This window comes from Geotrypetes seraphini, chromosome 2 (assembly GCF_902459505.1).
Source record: "Geotrypetes seraphini chromosome 2, aGeoSer1.1, whole genome shotgun sequence".
Lineage (NCBI taxonomy): Eukaryota > Metazoa > Chordata > Amphibia > Gymnophiona > Dermophiidae > Geotrypetes > Geotrypetes seraphini.
In genome coordinates this window covers 230749892-230769552 of record NC_047085.1, presented here as the reverse complement: position 1 = coordinate 230769552, position 19661 = coordinate 230749892, and the positions used below count along the sequence as shown (strand labels likewise).

The 19661-nt window shown below is 41.9% G+C and overlaps 1 protein-coding gene across 10 annotated transcripts in view; it reads right to left on the bottom strand.

The window, feature by feature from the left end:
• The window catches only part of RBFOX2 (RNA binding fox-1 homolog 2), an 839083-nt gene that overhangs the window by 55918 nt on the left and 763504 nt on the right, over window positions 1-19661 (bottom strand). The window lies entirely within an intron of this gene.

The window sequence follows — 19661 nt, the reverse complement described above, 5'->3', positions numbered from 1 at the left end:
TGCTGAGCTACTTGCGATGACTATGTTACTATGTGTTAACAAGTCTTCCAAGTAGGGGAATATGTGAAACTCCCATGAATGAAGGGCTGCTGCCACTACTACTAGGCATTTCGTGACAACTCAAGGAGCTGAAACCAGTCCAAAAGGCAACACTTTGTATTGGAAATTCTGAAATCCAACGCAAAAGCAAAGACACTTTCCTGTGAGCACGTTAGATGGATATGTGAGTTTAAACCTCTTTGAGATCTAGACGGCAAGCAAATTACCTTTTTCCAGGAGAGGTAGAAGAGCTCCCAGAAAGACCATGTGGAACTTCTCCATCAGCAAGTATTTCTTGAGGGACTGAAAGTTTAGAATAGGTCAAAATGGTATTAGAAAATACTTGGAGTAGAACCTCCGGCCTCTCTCCTGCAAAGAAATAGGTTCTATTGTGTTTAGCTACAGAAGGGCTGAGAGTTCTTGGTGAAGGAGGGTCTTCTGAAGGGAGCTGAACAGAGACTCTTTTGGCGGGAGGTTTGGATGGTTTCTGATCAAGCATAACCCTGAATAACAAATTTAAAGCACACACTGATCTATTGTTATAAGAGTCCAGCAGGTTTGGCTAGATAGATCTTTGGACCTCAATTTCTGATAACTGTTTTAGTAAAGATTTGAAGTAAATTGACATGTAAAATTGGTAGTCCATAATTCTGTAAAAAAATTGCACCCGTGTCAGATTCAGCATCTTCTCCCCAGCTCCTCTTGCACCTATTTTACATTCAGGAGCTATCCATTCCACGATGAAGACAGAAGGAACCCAAAACCAAAGCCTGAAACTAATGTGATTTGAAGAATAAAATTACCAGACAACAAAAGGTAGAAAAAATAAATGTATTTTATATTTTGTGATTAGAATATTTCAGATTTGAAATATATATCCTGCTAGAGCTGGTATTAGACATAACTGGGGACCGCAAAACCCAGGCTGTGCTTCTTTAGCTTCCAGCTGGCTTAGGGCTCACTCTCTCTGACCAGGGGGCAGTTGCCCTAGTTGCACTCCCTTAACACTATTCCTACCATGTGTGACTGAAGTATTCTTTTAGCTTGATTTTTCTGTGCAGCATTCTGTAGTAATTTGGTTTGTTCAGTTTTCACAATAGTGGAGGGGATATTTGTGAAAGGGAGGAAAGACAGGGGTTTTGTTGATCCTTTCTCTGTATTTTTTGTGTTTATAAAATGACAATTATACAGAATATTGTCTCTTTTTATACTTTAATAAAATAAGTTCAGTATAAAATCATAACTATTCGATGCTTGTATGGATGGGATCTGACAGTCTGCAAGGCGGGGACGGGGACCGAGCTTGCGGGGCGAGGACTGAGCTTGCAAGGACAGGGACTAAGCTCGCAGGGATGGGACAGGGATGGGGACTGAGCTTGCAGGGGGATGGGGCAGGGACTGAACTCACGGGGACGGGGCAGAGTTCATGGGGTCGGGGCAGGAACGGTTATAAATTTTTTCCCCATGTCATTCTCTATTCTGAATCTTTCCCTTGAGGAACAGAAGTGAGCTGTGTAAACACTTGAGAGCAGATTCCACAACTAATGAATGATGCTGAAGTTGAGTTTTGTCATATCCTGGACATGTTTATTTTGTACATTGTTTCTATCTTTCTAGGAGCTACTTGGACTAATAGGGGAGTCTCCCAGTTTTTTTTTAAGTCTCCTTCATGAACTTGTGTAAGGGTACTTTAATGCATTCAGTTGGTGGTGTTTCAAAATCAAGGAGTTCAAAAAGTTGAGAAAGAGGTTCATCCTCTGTTTCCATCTTGATGAGCAGAGCCTGTCCATCTGCCTTATAAAGCCAGTAAAAGATATACTTTCTGGTGGCGATGTGTGTTGTTGAGGAGGAGGGTAAAGATCAGAAGGTATACCATAGGACACTTCTGCTAACTACTTTGGCTAGTCCTCATCTGAGTGATTGGAGATACCCGAGTCAGACACCTTGAAGTACTCCCTACTAGAGTGTATGTCAAGAAGAGTGCTGACTGTGCACTGAGGTGTGTTCAGGTGCAGACTGATATTCCAAGGAAGGATATAACTCCCCCATCAATAATGATGTATGCCTCAAGTGGGTCCTTGCTGACTCTGATGCTAGATGTCAATCAGGGATGGGTTTCCTCGTCCTCAATCGATGCTCCTTAGGCTGGGCTGAGGCTGGCATGGAAGCCTTTAATACCTGTGAAGATTGTGACTGCAGTAGCCACAAAAGCTCTTCTCTGAGCATAGCCCGGATCTCCTCCTGGAGAGACGGTGCTAGTGTCTGTACCGGAAGAGATATCAGCATGGAAGCAGTCTGCTGTACTGGCTGGTGTGGTGAGGGAGACCTTGATGTCAAGGCACACCTAATAGGAGACATAATATGGATGGAAGGAGAATGGTCATTTTTGCATCAACGCTTACTGTGTATTGAGAAAGTTGATGCCTGGGAGGATGCAGTGGTAGCTTTCTTACATACTACATCCTTTGATACTCGAGGCACCAATGAGGAAGATGTAGAGTTCTGTGTTGATGCCAAGGTTATATGAGGCTGAATGCTGGGTTCCAAGATTTATGCCATGCTGGATGTTGATGCCAACGTAGTACCAAAAAGTTTTTTGAAATGAAGTTTCCGGGCTTTGAGTGACCTCTTTTGCATATGGAGACAAAGGGCACAGTTACGGCTCCTTTTACTAAGGTGCACTAGCGGTTTAAGTGTACACGCTACAATACCGCACATACTAAATGCTAACGCCTCCATAGAGCTTGCGTTAGTATTTTTCATTTAGCGCGCGCTAAAAACGCTAGCACACCTTAGTAATAGGAGCCCTTAATGTCCCGATGTTCAGGACTCATACATCGGAAATACCAATTCTGTGAATCAAAGCCTGAGATGGTCCAATTACACTTGGTAGATCACAGGACTTGAGTGAAAAGTATCCCATAAGCAATTGATGCTCCTGGGTAAGAAAAGAGGCTTGAGATGGCCGGAAGGCTAAAAAAAACAAAAGCTGACAAATTAAAACCAAAGTTGGGATAAAATACTGGAACACAAGAAAAACAAAGAATTATGAAAAATAAAGATGGGTAGGCACAAAAAAAGTTTGAGATGCTGAAGAGAAAACTGAAAACACAATTTCTCAGCTCCATGGAAAACAAAGAACTAATGGTCCTGAGAGCTGACATCAGGCAGGAACGCACCAGTGCACACGGTATAGGCAGTGCCTAAAAAATTGAAAGTAACAATGCACTAGGTAGTGTCCGTACTGGGTTCCGTGGATGACATCACCCACATGTGAGAATATTATACCTGCTTGTTCTCGGAATAAAGAAATTGATGGCTTTGCCACCTGTGTCTTTCATTTATCACGAACTTGAAACACGAACTTCAGCATGAGCCATTCTAAGGCATTGAAAGATAGCCTACCATTCTCATACTTTATGCACTATTGTGGACTCTGTTCCCGATATTGATTTTAAATTAAATTTTAAATTAAGCTGTGCATTGGAACATACTACTTCAGGTAGATATGTTATTTAAATTATTTGCAGGTTTTGGATGTTTTATTAACACAACCAGTTTTGTACAGTGATCAATAGATTTTACGTACAGCAGAGAAAGAAATTTAAAAGAATTACTATGTCCGTTAAAATTAACTGTAATAAGAAGTAGGAGGTATGCAGGTACCATGGCAGCTTTCGATGTTGTCCACCACGACATACTACTTTTATCAACTTTCCGAGATAGGAATTGAATCCACCGTCCTAAAGTGGTTCTCAAACTTCCTACGCTCTCGCTCCTACACTGTCAACACAAATAGCACCATGTCCGTTCCTTGGACACCATCTTGCGGTGTCCCTCAGGGATCACCCCTATCCCCTATTCTCTTTAACATCTACCGTATTTTCACGCATATAACGCGGGCGTTATACGCGTTTTTACCTACCGCGCATACCCCTCGCGCGTTATATGCGTGAGCGCGGTATACAAAAGTTTTAAAACATAGTTCCCACCCCGCCCGACGCCCGATTCACCCTCCCAGCAGGACCACTCGCACCCCCACCCCGAACGACCACTCGCACGCGCTCCCACCCGCACCCGCATCCACGATCGGAGCAAGAGGGAGCCCAAGCCCTCTTGCCCGGCCGACTCCCCGACGTCCGATACATCCCCCCCCCCCGGCAGGACCACTCGCACCCCCACCCCGAACGACCGCTCGCACGCGCTCCCACCCGCACCCGCATCCACGATCGGAGCAAGAGGGAGCCCAAGCCCTCTTGCCCGGCCGACTCCCCGACGTCCGATACATCCCCCCCCCCGGCAGGACCACTCGCACCCCCACCCCGAACGACCGCTCGCACGCGCTCCCACCCGCACCCGCATCCACGATCGGAGCAAGAGGGAGCCCAAGCCCTCTTGCCCGGCCGACTCCCCGACGTCCGATACATCCCCCCCCCCGGCAGGACCACTCGCACCCCCACCCCGAAGGACCGCCGACTTCCCGACAATATCGGGCCAGAAGGGAGCCCAAACCCTCCTGGCCACGGCGACCCCCTAACCCCACCCCGCACTACATTACGGGCAGGAGGGATCCCAGGCCCTCCTGCCCTCGACGCAAACCCCCCTCCCCCCCAACGACCGTCCCCCCCCAAGAACCTCCGACCGCCCCCCAGCCGACCCGCGATCCCCCTGGCGACCCCCACGACCCCCCCACCCCCCTTCCCCGTACCTTTGGTAGTTGGCCGGACAGACGGGAGCCAAACCCGCCTGTCCGGCAGGCAGCCAACGAAGGAATGAGGCCGGATTGGCCCATCCATCCTAAAGCTCCGCCTACTGGTGGGGCCTAAGGCGCGTGGGCCAATCAGAATAGGCCCTGGAGCCTTAGGTCCCACCTGGGGGCGCGGCCTGAGGCACATGGGCCCAACCCGACCATGTGCCTCAGGCCGCGCCCCCAGGTGGGACCTAAGGCTCCAGGGCCTATTCTGATTGGCCCACGCGCCTTAGGCCCCACCAGTAGGCGGAGCTTTAGGATGGATGGGCCAATCCGGCCTCATTCCTTCGTTGGCTGCCTGCCGGACAGGCGGGTTTGGCTCCCGTCTGTCCGGCCAACTACCAAAGGTACGGGGAAGGGGGGTGGGGGGGTCGTGGGGGTCGCCAGGGGGGTCGCGGGTCGGCTGGGGGGGCGGTCGGAGGTTCTTGGGGGGGGCAGTCGTTGGGGGGGAGGGGGGTTTGCGTCGAGGGCAGGAGGGCCTGGGATCCCTCCTGCCCGTAATGTAGTGCGGGGTGGGGTTAGGGGGTCGCCGTGGCCAGAAGGGTTTGGGCTCCCTTCTGGCCCAACTACCAAAGGTACGGGGAAGGGGGGTGGGGGGGTCGTGGGGGTCGCCAGGGTGGTCGCGGGTCGGCTGGGGGGGCGGTCGTTGGGGGGGGGGGGGTTTGCGTCGAGGGCAGGAGGGCCTGGGATCCCTCCTGCCCGTAATGTAGTGCGGGGTGGGGTTAGGGGGTCGCCGTGGCCAGGAGGATTTGGGCTCCCTCCTGGCCCGATATTGTTGGGGAATCGGCGGTCCTTCGGGGGGAGGGATGTATCGGACGTCGGGGGGGGGGGCATCAGGCTTTCAGGATGGGGACAGACCTTCAAGGGGGGACAGTGCACGGAAGTCAGGGGGGGTGAACGGAGAGTCTGGACAGCGCACGGAAAGTCGGGGCAGTGCACGGAAGTCAGGGGGGGGGTGAACGGAGAGTCGGGACAGCGCACGGAGAGGCGGGGCAGTGCACGGAAGTCAGGGGGGTGAACGGAGAGTCGGGCAGCATGCGCGGTATAATCGTGAGCGCGTTATACCAAAGTTTTTGTGCTTATCATCGTGATTTCTGCGCGCTATACACGTGTGCGCGTTTTATACGGGTGCGTGTTATTTGCGTGAAAATACGGTATATGTCCTCCCTGAAACTCTTCCAATTATCCCCCCTTGAAACAATCTACACATATGCTGATGACATCCTTGCCTCCTTGAGACAGACCAGAACCTCACCAACCTCCACGAGAACATTACAGCTTGCATAATGAGACTCCATTCCTGGTCCTTCTCGGTACAGATGAAATTGAATGAATCAAAAACAAAATTACTCTGGCTCAGCCCAAAATTAGAACACCTGCCCACCCTCTTCACACTACCCTCAGGCGCTGCACTGCAGCTTGAGTTCTCAAGCAAGGTCCTTGGCATCATTATCGATTCTTACTAAATCATGCTGTTTCAGCCTCCACATGCTGAGGAAAGTAAGATCCTATTTTTGCCAACAACATTTCGCTGTCCTTGTCCAATCCATCATCCTCTCCAAATTAGACTACTCCAATGCCATCTACTTAAGCCTATCAAAAAAAAGTCTTCAAAGACTCCAGCTAATCCAGAATACTGCAGCCAAGTTGATCTTTGCAAAACGCAAGTCTGACCATGTCTCCCCACTCCTAGCCAAACTTCACTGGCTCCCAGTGATTTCCAGAATCCATTTCAAATGCTCCTGCCTGGCTTTTAAGATCATTCACGGCATCCTTCCTCCCTTAATCCCACTATCTTATAACTCCTCGAGTCCTGTCTCTACCAGACCCACCCAAAGGTATAAATTATCCTTCCCCTCTCTACACGGTATTCGCTATGCAGGCAAACTGGGAAAATCCCTTCTCTTCAGAATCACAGGTCTTTGGAACGACCTTACTACCCCGCTGCGGAACCTGGGCTCCCTCCAATTATTCCAAAAGCAACTGAAAACCTGGCTTTTCACTAAAATGTAATTCTGTTCCCCCTTACTCTTCTCTTCTATATATAAGTTCATGTAAACCTTTTTTTTTCCTTCTCTTCCTATATTTTAAGTTCTTGTAAACCGTGCCGAGCTCCACAACATCCGTGGAGATGATGCGGTATATAAACTTAAGGTTTAGTTTAGTTTAGAATCATTAACTATAGCTTTGCCTAAGCCAAATAAAGATCCCACACTGGTTTCAAACTACAGGCCTATTTCTTTAATTAATGTAGATGGAAAACTCTTAGCTAAAACATTGGCTATACGTTTGGCTAAAGCTCTCCCTTTTATTATTGGAATGCACCAAACAGGATTCGTTGCTCAAAGACATTCTTCTAACAACACTAGGCTTGCCTTGCATATGTTGAAATTGTCAAAAGCCTTAAATGATCTGGCTTTTTCTGTATCCCGGAATACAGAGGTCTTTGATCAAGTTGAATGGACCTTCATGTATCAAGCATTGGTTCAGGATTTATACAAATAATTCAAACATTGTATAGCTCCCCTGTTGCTAAACTGTATATTAATAATAATTTTTCAGAAGGTTTTAGGTTGCAAAGGGGAGTTAGACAAAGCTGTCCCTTATCTCCTCTGCTTTTTGATATTGTATTGGAACCCTTGTTATTAGCTATTCAGCATTTGAAGGAGATACAGGGTATTCCTCGTAGAGATCGGGAATATAAGATCTCTGCTTATGCGGATGATATATTGCTCTATCTGAGAAATCCTGAGACAACCATTCCTTGCCTACTTGATTGAGAAATTTGGAAAATTTTCAGGATACAACATAAACTGGAGTAAATCAGAAATTCTTCCACTTAATGTCCACTGTACAAAAGGTTTGTTTGATGCATTTCCCTTTCTTTGGAAAGAAGATGGAATAAAGTATTTAGGCATTTGGATTAAAAATACGCAGGAACAATGAAAATAAATGAAAATTCTTTATTACAGAAGGTAACAGAAATGTGTGAGCAATGGAATCCTTTACATCTTTCGTGGTGGGGGAGAGTACAAACTATCAAGATGATGATTTTGCCTGTGGTTTGTTATCAGTTGGGTATGTTGCCGGTTTATTTTCAAGGGTCCTTTTATAAAAAATTAAATAGCATTCTTATAAAATTTATTTGGCTTGGTAAAACTCTTAAGAGTAGCCTTGGTATCTTTACAAAGACCAATTTCAGAGGGAGGGGTAAATTTTCCCAATTTTTATAGGTATCATCAAGCCTATATTTTGCGTCAGGGAATGTATTGGGTCCTCCCAGAGCTCATGGAAAAACTCCCAGATTGGTTGTGGCTAGAATGGCAACTCATGTCTCCATTATGCCTTTGCCATGTGCTCAGTATCAAAATGCCTAGTTACAGTAAAGATAACAGAATATTAGCTGATGGAAAACATTGCGTTTTATAAGTAATTTAACAACTATTCCAATTCACAAATCTACAAATCAATCTATATGGCTGAACTCCAAGATTCAAATTGGCGGAGAAAGGCTCGCCTGGAAGCATTGGATGATAGCAGGAATACATTTATTAGATGATGTTATCTCTAATGGTAAAATGCTTGAATTTTCACAGTTGCAACATAAATATGGCCTTAATAAATCAGAAAGTTTTAGATGGTTGCATCTGAAGCATGCCATTCAGGTGGGGTTCCCTGACTGGAAAAACCTTAATAATCAATATAGTATACAGTTCTTATACTTTCAGGTGGACTTCTTGGGTCACCAGGCTGCCCAGTGGTATAAATTGCTGACTGGATTTGTTAAAAAGAAACCAAACACTGGTCTGAGAGACATTTGGAGCATTGAGATTAAGCATCAAATTACTGCATCTCAATGGCCACGAATTTGGTTTTGGAGGACGAGATGTATAGTTATCAGCATCTATGAGACAAACTTGGTTTTTTCTGTTACATTGAGCATTATGGACCCCTGTTCGGTTACAAAAATTGGATAGCTCTAAGTCTAATAAATGTTGGCACTGTCATCTCGAAGCAGGGACTTTAGATCATTTATTATTCTATTGTCCATTTATTATGAATTTTTGGAAATCAATTTGGGACCAAATTAATTGTTTGTTAGACAACCCAGTGGCATTATCATATGATACTGTGCTGTTTGGTATGGCAAAGAGAGCAAAAAGTCAGATTTCTACAAAAAATAACAAATTACTACTTATAATGACTGGGGTTGCCATTCAACAAATTACTTATAACTGGAAGAACTGGAGTAGATTAAATTATAATTTCTGGTGGAATTCCTTATGTCACGTTTATAAAATGGAAAGATTTATTGCAATACAGCGGGGATGTTTCAGGAAATTTCAAGATGTGTGGGAGCCATTAACAAAGTATTGTACTGATTAGATGACATTTTCTTTTCCCCTTTAATTTACAAGTTCATTTGTGAGGGGGGAGGGGGTAATTTGATTGTTACATATTGTATAAGGTATTGATTATATGATAGGAAGGGGTGGGAGATAAGAGCTTATCATTTGTACCATTGATGATTATTAAGTGATATATTTATTGTTAATTTGTTTGCATATATTATCACATTTATTGTAAGTTTGAAAATGAATAAAGAATTTATAAAAAAAAAAAAAGAAGTAGGAGTTATGGAAAAACATGAAAGTGGAGATACTTACCTGAGCAGGTGTTTTCCAAGGACAGCAGGCTTATATTCTCACGTGGATGACATCATCTGTAGAACCTGGTATGGCACTTTAAATCTTTAGGCAAAGCCCATACTATGTGCATGCAGGTGCCTTTCTGACGTTGGCATGCAGGACTATCAATTCAGTAAAAAAATACCCCAAAATTTAGAAGCCAACTAAGGGAGAGAGGCGGGTTGTTAGAATATTATGCCTGCTTGTCCTCAGAGAAAGAAAAGAAACCTACCTGTTAAGCAGGTGTTCTCAGATGACAGCAGGTATATAGGCTCACATGTGGGAGCCCAAGCTGCCAGGATCATGACTCTGGTAGAGTTTAAGCATTGAAGATACAGGAGCCTGGCAAAATCCAATAGGGACAGAGGGAAAGTTGGCTTTTATGTAGTGAAAAGATTCTGTAGAACTGCTTGCCCAAACCAACTGGAACACAACTCCAGAAGAGACAAACAGTAATGAGAGGTAAACTTATTTACTGAGATGTCTTCAGTAGATATTGAGTGGAAAAGAGATACTGAGGCAGCTATAGCCCTCACTTTGTGAGCTATTACATGGTCCTGTAGCGTTAGTCCAGCCTGAATATACGTGAAGAAGATACAGCCTGTTAGTTCTTTTGGAAACAGTAACCCCTAGCCTATTAGGATCAAAAGCCACAAAGAGTTGGATTTCCTATGAGGTTTAGTCTGGTTCATGTAGTATGCTAGAGCTTGATTGCAGTCCAAGATATGAAGCACTGCTTCTCAAGGATGTGAATCTGGTTTTGGAAAGAAAATAGGCAAAACTATGGATTGGTTAAGGTGGAATTCTCAAACAATTTTAGGAAGAAATTTGGGGTATGTCTATAGTACTATCCTATCATGATCGAATTTTGTATAGGGAGGATCCGAAACAAGAGCTTGAAGTTCACTAACATGGCATGCAGATATGTATATAAGGAAAATGTTATTTTAAGTGAGACATTTCAAAGAACAAGAAGCAAGCGGGGATGTGGCGGTGTCTAGTGGGAACAGCGCAGAGCAAGTAACAGAGACCTTTCAAGTTCTGGACAGAGTGTGAATATTTATTTAAGCAAACATAATAAAAAAATCCGTATAAGGATAATTAACAAAAGATCAGGAAATTATATGGTCTTATAATGATGATATATGATTTCACATTCCTGAGCGGGGGAAGTCTGTATGTTAAAATCTCCTATATGTGCTTTAATAATTATTGAATATGGGAAACATGAATGTGTGAATGTATGAGTGAAATTTGGGATCCCAAAGAATGGAAGATGACCAATGGTATGACAGTAACCTCTATAATAAAACCCTAAGCGTGAATGCGCACTTAGGGTTTTGTGATCCCTGCCACCATGCTGTGTCCCTCTGTGCTGAATTCCATTTCCAGCGCATGGGGTGGAATTCGGCTTGTGGGGTGGCTTGCAACGGCGGCGGTTTGACTCCTGCGCTGCCACGACACCTCTTCTCACCCCCCACCAGCAAACGCATTTGCTAGGCCGGCCCACTTCAATAATGCGAGGTGGGCCAGCCTAGCAAAAACCACGAGGCTGCCCCTCCCCTCCTTCTGTGCCAGCATTTTTCTTTCCTTCCACCCCCTCCCCTCCTCCATGCCAGTATTTTACGTTCCTCCACTCCCCTGTACTCTTGCTCCTTAAGTAAGGCTTGCTTCAGCAGGTTGCGGCTTTGGCAACGATTCCCACACACTGCCTGCTGCTAATCCGGAAGCCTCTTCTCTGTCACAGAAAGGCTTCCAGATTAGCGGCAAGCAGTATGTGGAAATCGCTGACAATACAGCAACCCGATGAAGCAACACCATCGCAGAAGGAGATTCTGCATGGGAAAATGGGAATTCCACGTGACTGCAATTCTGCAGAAATTCTATATTGCTGATTGACTGGTGCTGAAATAGCAGATCATGCTTCAATTTCAGATTGGCAGAATTACTAAAAACCCAGGAATGTTGCTGTTCTTTAATAAGGTAAATTGATAGTATGGTAAGAGTCCAGTAATAGAAAAGCAGGGACTGTTGTAGTACAGGGGTGAGGCACACTGATAGAGCTCTGATTGGTGCTCAGTACTGTCATAATTCAGGATCTGGTAGCCATGAGGACAGAACAAGGCAGTGCTGATAAGATCTGAGATACTTTGGAAATGTATGGTACAATACTGTTTACACAGCATACTGGACAGAGGGAGCAGGGAAAGGATAAAAGGGTACTACTGGACAGGCGATCAGGTAAGGGGTGCTGCTGGACAGGGGGGAGGTAAAAGGAAGGGAGAAGGGCTGCTGCTGGACAGGGGAAGCAGGGAAGGGGTGCTGTTGGATACTGGGGAGGTAAAAGGAAGGGAGAAGGGCTACTGCTGGACAGGGGGAGCAGGCAAGGGGTGGTGGTGGACAGCTGAGGAAAAAGAGAGACAGATAGAAAGAAAGACACATCTATTCTAGCACCCATTAATGTAACGGGCTTAAAGACTAGTGTGTGATATTTAAAAACTTATATTTTATAGACTTTAGAAAATCGAGTTGAGAATATGTGGAGTTTGATATTAGTTGACCTTTAGCAAGTGCAGGGGAAGATTGCTATAGAAATTTTCAATCCTTGACTAGACAGGAGGCCCAGAATGGGAGATAGGTCATCTATTTGACCCTGCATGGTTTAGAGAAAATTACTTAAAACTAAATTTAAAATACAAGGTTTCCTAATTTAAGAATATTTTCTGTTCATAAACTGGTCTTAGTATAGAGAAAACTTGTGATCTTAAAGCAAAGGTATTGAGGAAGAAATTAGTTAATTTTTGTGTTTGTGACAAACTATGGGTTTTTCCATGAAGCAGAGAGTTGGTGTCTGTAACAAACTATCAGTTTTCCAAGGAAAATCTTCACTAGTCAGAGAAAGTGTTTTATGATTCATTCTTTAAGACTATATAAGAAGGGTACTGATTAAGGATAAGAAACTGTCAGCTTAAATGGTGCTAAGGAGTTCTTTTAAGCATATATATATTATCATATAATTTTATGTAATCCTAAATACATATTTGGAATATTTTAGAAATTGTTATAATAAAAATATATACAGTAAAACTATGGAGTGCAAGTAACTTGGTATGCAAGTGTTTTGCAAGACAAGCAAAACATTTTATTCAACTTTAACTTGATATACAAGCAAGTCTTGCAATACAAGTACAGTACATACAGTATACATATATCACATCATCACAACTGAGCCGATGGTTCTTCTCTCCCTCTTTGACACTGCAGGAGTGTAATGACTGTTCTAAACAAGAATGGTCTTGTAATACGAGTACATACAGTATTTTGTATTAAAGTTTTTGGTTTGTCGTGTTTCCATTATTTCTTTTCGGGAAATTCGTTTTGATATATGAGTGTTTGGATTACAAGCATGTTTTCAGAATGAATTATGCTCGCAAACCAAGGTTTTACTGTATTTAACTTGTATACTTTGTAAAACTCTTCTTTAAGTCTGTTATCTATAAAAGCTTAAGGAATGTCTTTGTTTGAAATAGTCCTGCCTTTTATGGTAACGTGGTAACTAAGCATTGGAAGACTGAAGTGACGTGTCACCGATCATTGCAAAAGTATATAAGCAAGCCCCCAGCCTCTGATCTGGAGTGAGAACTTTTTTTTTTTTAACAAGGAACCACATAGAGCTCCTTTTATGAAGGTGCGCTAGCGTTTTTAGTGCACACACCGGATTAGCACGCGCTAGTCGAAAAACTACCGCCTGCTCAAGAGGAGGCAGTAACGGCTAGCATGCGTGGCATTTTAGCATGCGCTATTCTACGCATTAAGGCCCTAACGCACCTTCGTAAAAGGAGCCCTTAGTTTCTGGAAAAGAATTCCTCAACCATACACACACAGACTAATTAAGGTGTTATGGCTTACGGAAATGCATATAATTAATTGGCATTTTAATTCTAATTTTAACCTCAAGTTTAATTTGATATAAAGTGAATAAATATTATTTTTATGAAAATACATGTGTGTGTGTGTGTGTGTGTGTGTGTGTGTGTGTGTGTGTGTGTGTGTTATTGGCATAAGGTTGGGCCGCAATTCAAGAAGCATGCTCAGCAGTTCAGACATTTAATGCGAACAGAAAAAAAACACATTAAGATGCCAAGCAATAGCTGGAGGCTTGATAGATGGTTTTCTGTGAAATAGGACTTTCATTAATTGGAGAGATAAACAGATAAAGGCTTCATCAAGAAGCGAGTGGAATGAGTTGATAGCACCAAGATGGACTCCGAGCTGGTTTTAAGACCAAAATTTGCTAGGTATAAAAAGTAGTCTATTTATCAATAGAAGTTGACAAGTGATAGGTTCTAGAGAGGCTTCTGAGATGCTTCAATGACAGCAGATACTGCTACTGAAAGGCAGTAGGATCTTATTTGTTCAGAAAAAAAAAACCCATATTGTTAGTGCTGAGTGGGGATTTGGATGGAGGGCGCCCCATTTTTTTCTGAGTTACAGGGATAGAAACGGTCACAACTTCCACAGTTCCTTTAAGGAGAGCTCTAGGAGTAGAAACCAAATCTGGCATGATTATAGAGATGCTATTAAGATCAAGGTGCCTTGATCTTGGTGACATTTGAGTAGAGTTTGCCCTATGAGAAGAATTGGAGGAAATGTGTACAGCAGTGGTCTCAAACTCGCAGCCCGGGGGCCACATGCGGCCCGCCAGGCACTATTTTGAGGCCCTTGGTATTTTTATCATAATCACAAAAGTAAAATAAAACAGTTTCTTGATCATATGTCTCTTTAGCTATAAATTACAATATTATTATTAAGACTTAGGGCTCCTTTTACTAAGGTGCACTAACATTTTTAGCGTGCGCTAGCCACGCGCTAAATGAAAAATACTAACGCCAGCTCTATGTAGGTGCCAGTGTTTAGCGCATGTGGTATTGTAGCGCGCCTTAGTAAAAGGAGCCCTTAGCCAAAAGGAAACATTTATAAACTATAAAGAGTTTTACCTCATGCAAAATTGCCATGACTTTATTAAGACATTAACTATTTTTTCTGAGGCCCTCCAAGTACCTACAAATCTAAAATGTGGCCCTGCAAAGGGTTTGAGTTTGAGACCACTGGTGTACAGCATTGTTTTCCTAATGAAGTAGAAAGGTATCTGAAGCGATGTGATTGGGAGCAAAGAGTCTGGAAAAGAATTGTGGATGAGTATTACCTGTTGGAGTAGACGGTCCTGGAATGTTTTAAGAGTGTTGCCCATCACCTTTAACTTGAGAAGATTGATATGTAGGGGTGTTTTTTTTGTGGTGAGACCACACTTTTTGAGTATATAGATCATCCAGATGAGCTCTTCAGCCTAGCACAAACATCTGTGGTTAGGAGTTTTTGATACTTTGGGAGTTGGAAAGGTAGACCCTGAAGTAAAATTGTGCTACTAACCACCACTGTAGGGTGTGAAATAGATTCAGGGTGACATGTTATTGGAGCAGATAGGGGTCCCATGGCCTGGGACCACTGGGTTGATAAGAGTTCACTGTGGTATTCTGAAGTGAAGATGCGCAAATGGGGTCACGTGAACTGTCAGTGCCATGTGACTGAGCAGGTACAACATCTGGCATGTAGAAGTGCTTTTCAGGGTTGAAATTGTTTGACACAGGTGAATGAGATTCTTGATCCTCTGCATGGATAGAAAAGTTCGACCCTGAATGGTGTCAAAGAATGCTTTTATTAACTCTCAAGGTTTAAGCTGAATGTAGATGTGACTTTTGGTAGTTGACAGCAAACCCAAGAAGCTCAAGAAGACGAACTGTTGAATTTATGTCAATCTGAGCTATTTGTGATGATGAGGCCTTGATCAACCAATTGTCTAAATCGGGAAATACCACTACCAATAGACACATACATAACATAGTAACATAGTAGATGACGGCAGATAAAGACCCGAATGGTCCATCCAGTCTGCCCAACCTGATTCAATTTAAATTTAAATTTTTTTTATTTTTTATTTTATTTTATTTTTTTTTAACTTTTCTTCTTAGCTATTTCTCTTCGTGAAGACGAGCAGAAGCCAGACCAAATGGAAAGACTTTGTAATGGCAATGTCAAGATCCTATGCAGAAGTGGAGGTACTTCCAGTGCATAGGTAGGATGGAAATGTGAGTGTATGTTTTTTCTAGAGAGCAAAGCCAATTGCCCTTTTCTAGTAGGGGAAGGAGGTTTTTCAGAGAGACCATGCAAAATTTCTCCTTCATCAAGTATTTGTTAAGGCCTTGGAAGACTAGAATAGGCCAAAGGCCTCTGGTCTTTTTTGGTATCAGGAAATACTTGGAGTAGAACCATCAACTCCTCTTCCTGCAGATGGACAGGCTCTATTGCATTTTACTGGAGAAGGGCTAAGAGTTCCTGGTGAAGGAGGGTCTTCTGGAAAGAGGTTAAAAAAGATTATTTTGGTGGGTAGTTTGGAGGTTTGTTGACCCAGCGTAGGGCATATCCCTGAGTGATGACTCAAAGCACAACTGGTCTGTTGTGATAAAAGTCCAACGTTGGTGAAAAAAGATCAATCTGCCTCTGACAGGGAGTTAGAGAAGGGGGAGGGATGTTGGCAATGCTATCTAGAAAGGCGTCAAAAAGATAACTGCTGCTTCGACTGCAACTGAGTTTGCGACTTCTGAATCATTTGTTGCTTTATGCAGGGGTGCTGGTTAGCAGACCTAGAGGATGATGAAGATGTTTAAATAACAACATTTAGTGTTATAATAATAGGAATATCTGGATGGAGCAAAGTATCTTCTAGAAAAAGATGTAGAGGCTTGAGGTTTAGACAAGGTTGCCATGTTGTCTGTGTGTGTGTTTTTTAAATTCAATCAATCTCATCTCCAAACAAATCATCACCTTAGGAAGGAACATCAGAAATGCATTCCTGTACTGAGATTTAAATATCAGAGACTCTGAGCCAAGATAAATGGCACATTGCTACTGCCTCTGCAGATGTTTGAGAAGAAAACATTGAATGCGTTGAATATGCTTCTAGCGAGAAACTTCCTCATAGTGAACAAGTTCTTAGATAATTGTTGAAATTCTTTTAGCTTCTCTTGAGGGGAGTTCGAGTGATACAAAGTATCATCAACACTTCCTGGGATTAAACTCGGTAGAAGTACTGAAGAACGATTAAAAAAATAAGAATTATGAAGAAAACAAAAAGAAAATAATATTGGGAAGGCACATAAAAAAAACCCTTCAAAAGTTTGACACACCGAGAAAAGACTAAAAAAAACCTTCAGTTTCTCAGTTTCACAGAAAACTTAGAAATGATAATCCTGACACCACCCATGTGTGAGAATATTATGCCTGCTTGTCCTCGGAGAAATCAATGGTCATTTTACCCCTTGGAATGGTCTTGCTTGTGATATTACATTAGACATCTCAATTTGTTAATGATCTTACATAAGAAAATTGATATTGTATATGAGATCAGTATCTTTTTTTAGAATTTTTAAAGAAAGTAAAAAACAAAAAACAACAACATAGTGAGAAAAATATTTTAGAAATAAGAAGGAAGGAAGGGCGGTGGTTTTGGCTGATGATTAAAATAGGAGCACTGTGAGTTATTACAAGTTGACACCAGCTGGTGCTCTGGTTCCATATCTGAGGCTTTTTTCTATCTAGTAGGGGAAGTGTATCTGACTGGTTTGTAGAGATTGAAAATAAAAAAAAAATATATAAAAAAATAAATTAAATTTGCATGCTAGGGATTTGTAGTATTGCTAATTTTCAGTGGATTTACTTGATGTTTGTGTGATATGATCTATAGTACCATATAAACTGCAATACAATTGTATGATGTTTTTTGAATAATGCCTAAGTAAGAAGCTATATAAAGGATGTTTCACATATTCATGATTGAACATTGGAGCACCATTTTCATTCAAAAGACAATTCTCTTTTTCTGGGTAGTTGGAACCACTGGGGTTAAATGGTAAAACAGAATGGCACCATTTTTTCTAATGACAAACCAATTTTTATTTTTGATTGGCTGAGACAGTGAAAGTAGATTTCTATTTGATAGATTTAAATATCAGCATTTGCAATTTATGAAACCACTAGGATTGTAGAGTCCAAAGATAAAAGAAATGCAATAAGTACTGGAAAGTTTTATGTACTGATCTTAATAAATAGAATTTTTTAAAGGTAGAAATAATATTAACTATGCTGGCAAATGTTGGACAAGGACAGCTTATCGAGAACCATCACATTTTTAAGTTACAAAATATAAAAAATTGAAAAATGGAACAAAGTAAATATTTCCAGTGTGACATTTTATGCTATTTCAATGGCAGGCTATTTTTTTGCGTACAGATGAGTTTAAGCTTTAGCTTCAATATTTTCAAGAAACTTTCTGAGGTTTTTATTCTTCCACATTTTGCAGATTTTTTGAGTTTACAGAATGTTATTACAACTGTTTGAATGAGTGGAGCAGGCCCAACTAGAGATATGATAGAGACATTCAAATACTTTAAAGGTATTAAGCATAAGAAACAAATCTATATAAGATAGAATAGTCTAAAACAGTGCTCTCAAACTCATGGCCCCAGGTACTATTTTGAGGCCCTTGGTATGTTTATCATAATCACAAAAGTAAAATAAAACAGTTTCTTGATCATATGTCTCTTTAGCTATAAATTACAATATTATTATTAAGACTTAGCCAAAAGGAAAGATTTATAAACTGCAAAGAGTTTTTACCTCATGCAAAATTGTCATTTCTTTAATAAGACATTAACTATTTTTTCTGTGTTGATGATACTTTGTATCACTCGATCTCCCCTCAAGAGAAGCTAAAAGAATTTCAACAATTATCTAAAAACTTGTTCACTATGAGGAAGTTTCTCGCTAGAAGCATATTCAACGCATTCAATGTTTTCTTCTCAAACATCTGCAGAGGCAGTAGCAATGTGCCATTTATCTTGGCTCAGAGTCTCTGATATTTAAATCTCAGTACAGGAATGCATTTCTGATGTTTCTTCCTAAGGTGATGATTTGTTTGGAGATGAGATTGATTGAATTTAAAAAACACAAGTACCTACAAATTTGTTTGGAGATGAGATTGATTGAATTTAAAAAACACAAGTACCTACAAATCCAAAATGTGGCCCTGCAAAGGGTTTCAGTTTGAGACCACTGGTCTAAAAGAAAAGGCCACTCACTCTATGGAGCTCCAGAAGTATATATTTAGATGCAAACTCAGAAAATACTTCTTTACTGAGAGGATCATGACACACTGAATGGATTCACAATTATGGACTTTAAAAGAGCATTGGATAAACCCTAGTGGTGAAAAAGTTAAAGTGGCTGGAGATGCTGGGAATGACTGGGTCCTGCTGTGTTGTATATCAGATTAACCTGATAGTCATTTCTACTGTGAGTCTGAAACAATAGCAGAAACACAGAACCAGAAGCTACTGATACAGTGCCTTAGGAAAATATCAGTGTTGTCAGATTAGTTAAACCAGGTACTGTCCCACCAATACCTGGGACATACCAACTAGGAAAGCTGTTTAGATTTATAATTCTCTAGGTTATGGAACATGGTAGGATTAATTGGTATGACCCAAGGAGGCAGTTAATCTAGTCAGAACAATGTGCTTTGTGATCCCTCATTAAGTGGCCCATTTACTAAAGTTTAGTGCATACCACCATGGTTCATTTATGTTATGTTAGACTCTAGGCAATTCACTTAACCCTCTATTGCATCAAGTACAACTTAGATTGTAAGCTCTCTGGGAAATACCTTGTTAAAATGCATGTGGACTGTAAAAAACTGCAGGAAGACCCTAGGAAATTGGAAGACTGGGCATCCAAATGGCAGAAGAGATTTAATTTGGACAAATGCAAAGTGATGCACATTAGGAAGAATAACCCAAATCACAGTTACCGGATGCTAGGGTGCTAGCGTCCAAGGAAAGGATCTGGGTTTTATTGTAGACAATATGATGAAACCTTCCGCCCAATGTGCAGCGGCAGCCATAAAAGCAAACAAGATTTTAGGAATTATTCAAAAAGAGATGGTTAAAAGACTAAGAATGTTATAATGCCTCTGTATCGCTCCATGGTGTGACCTCCTTGGAATATGTGTTCAATTCTGGTCTCCTTAAGATATAGTGGCTCTAGAAAAGATTCAAAGAAGAGTGACCAAG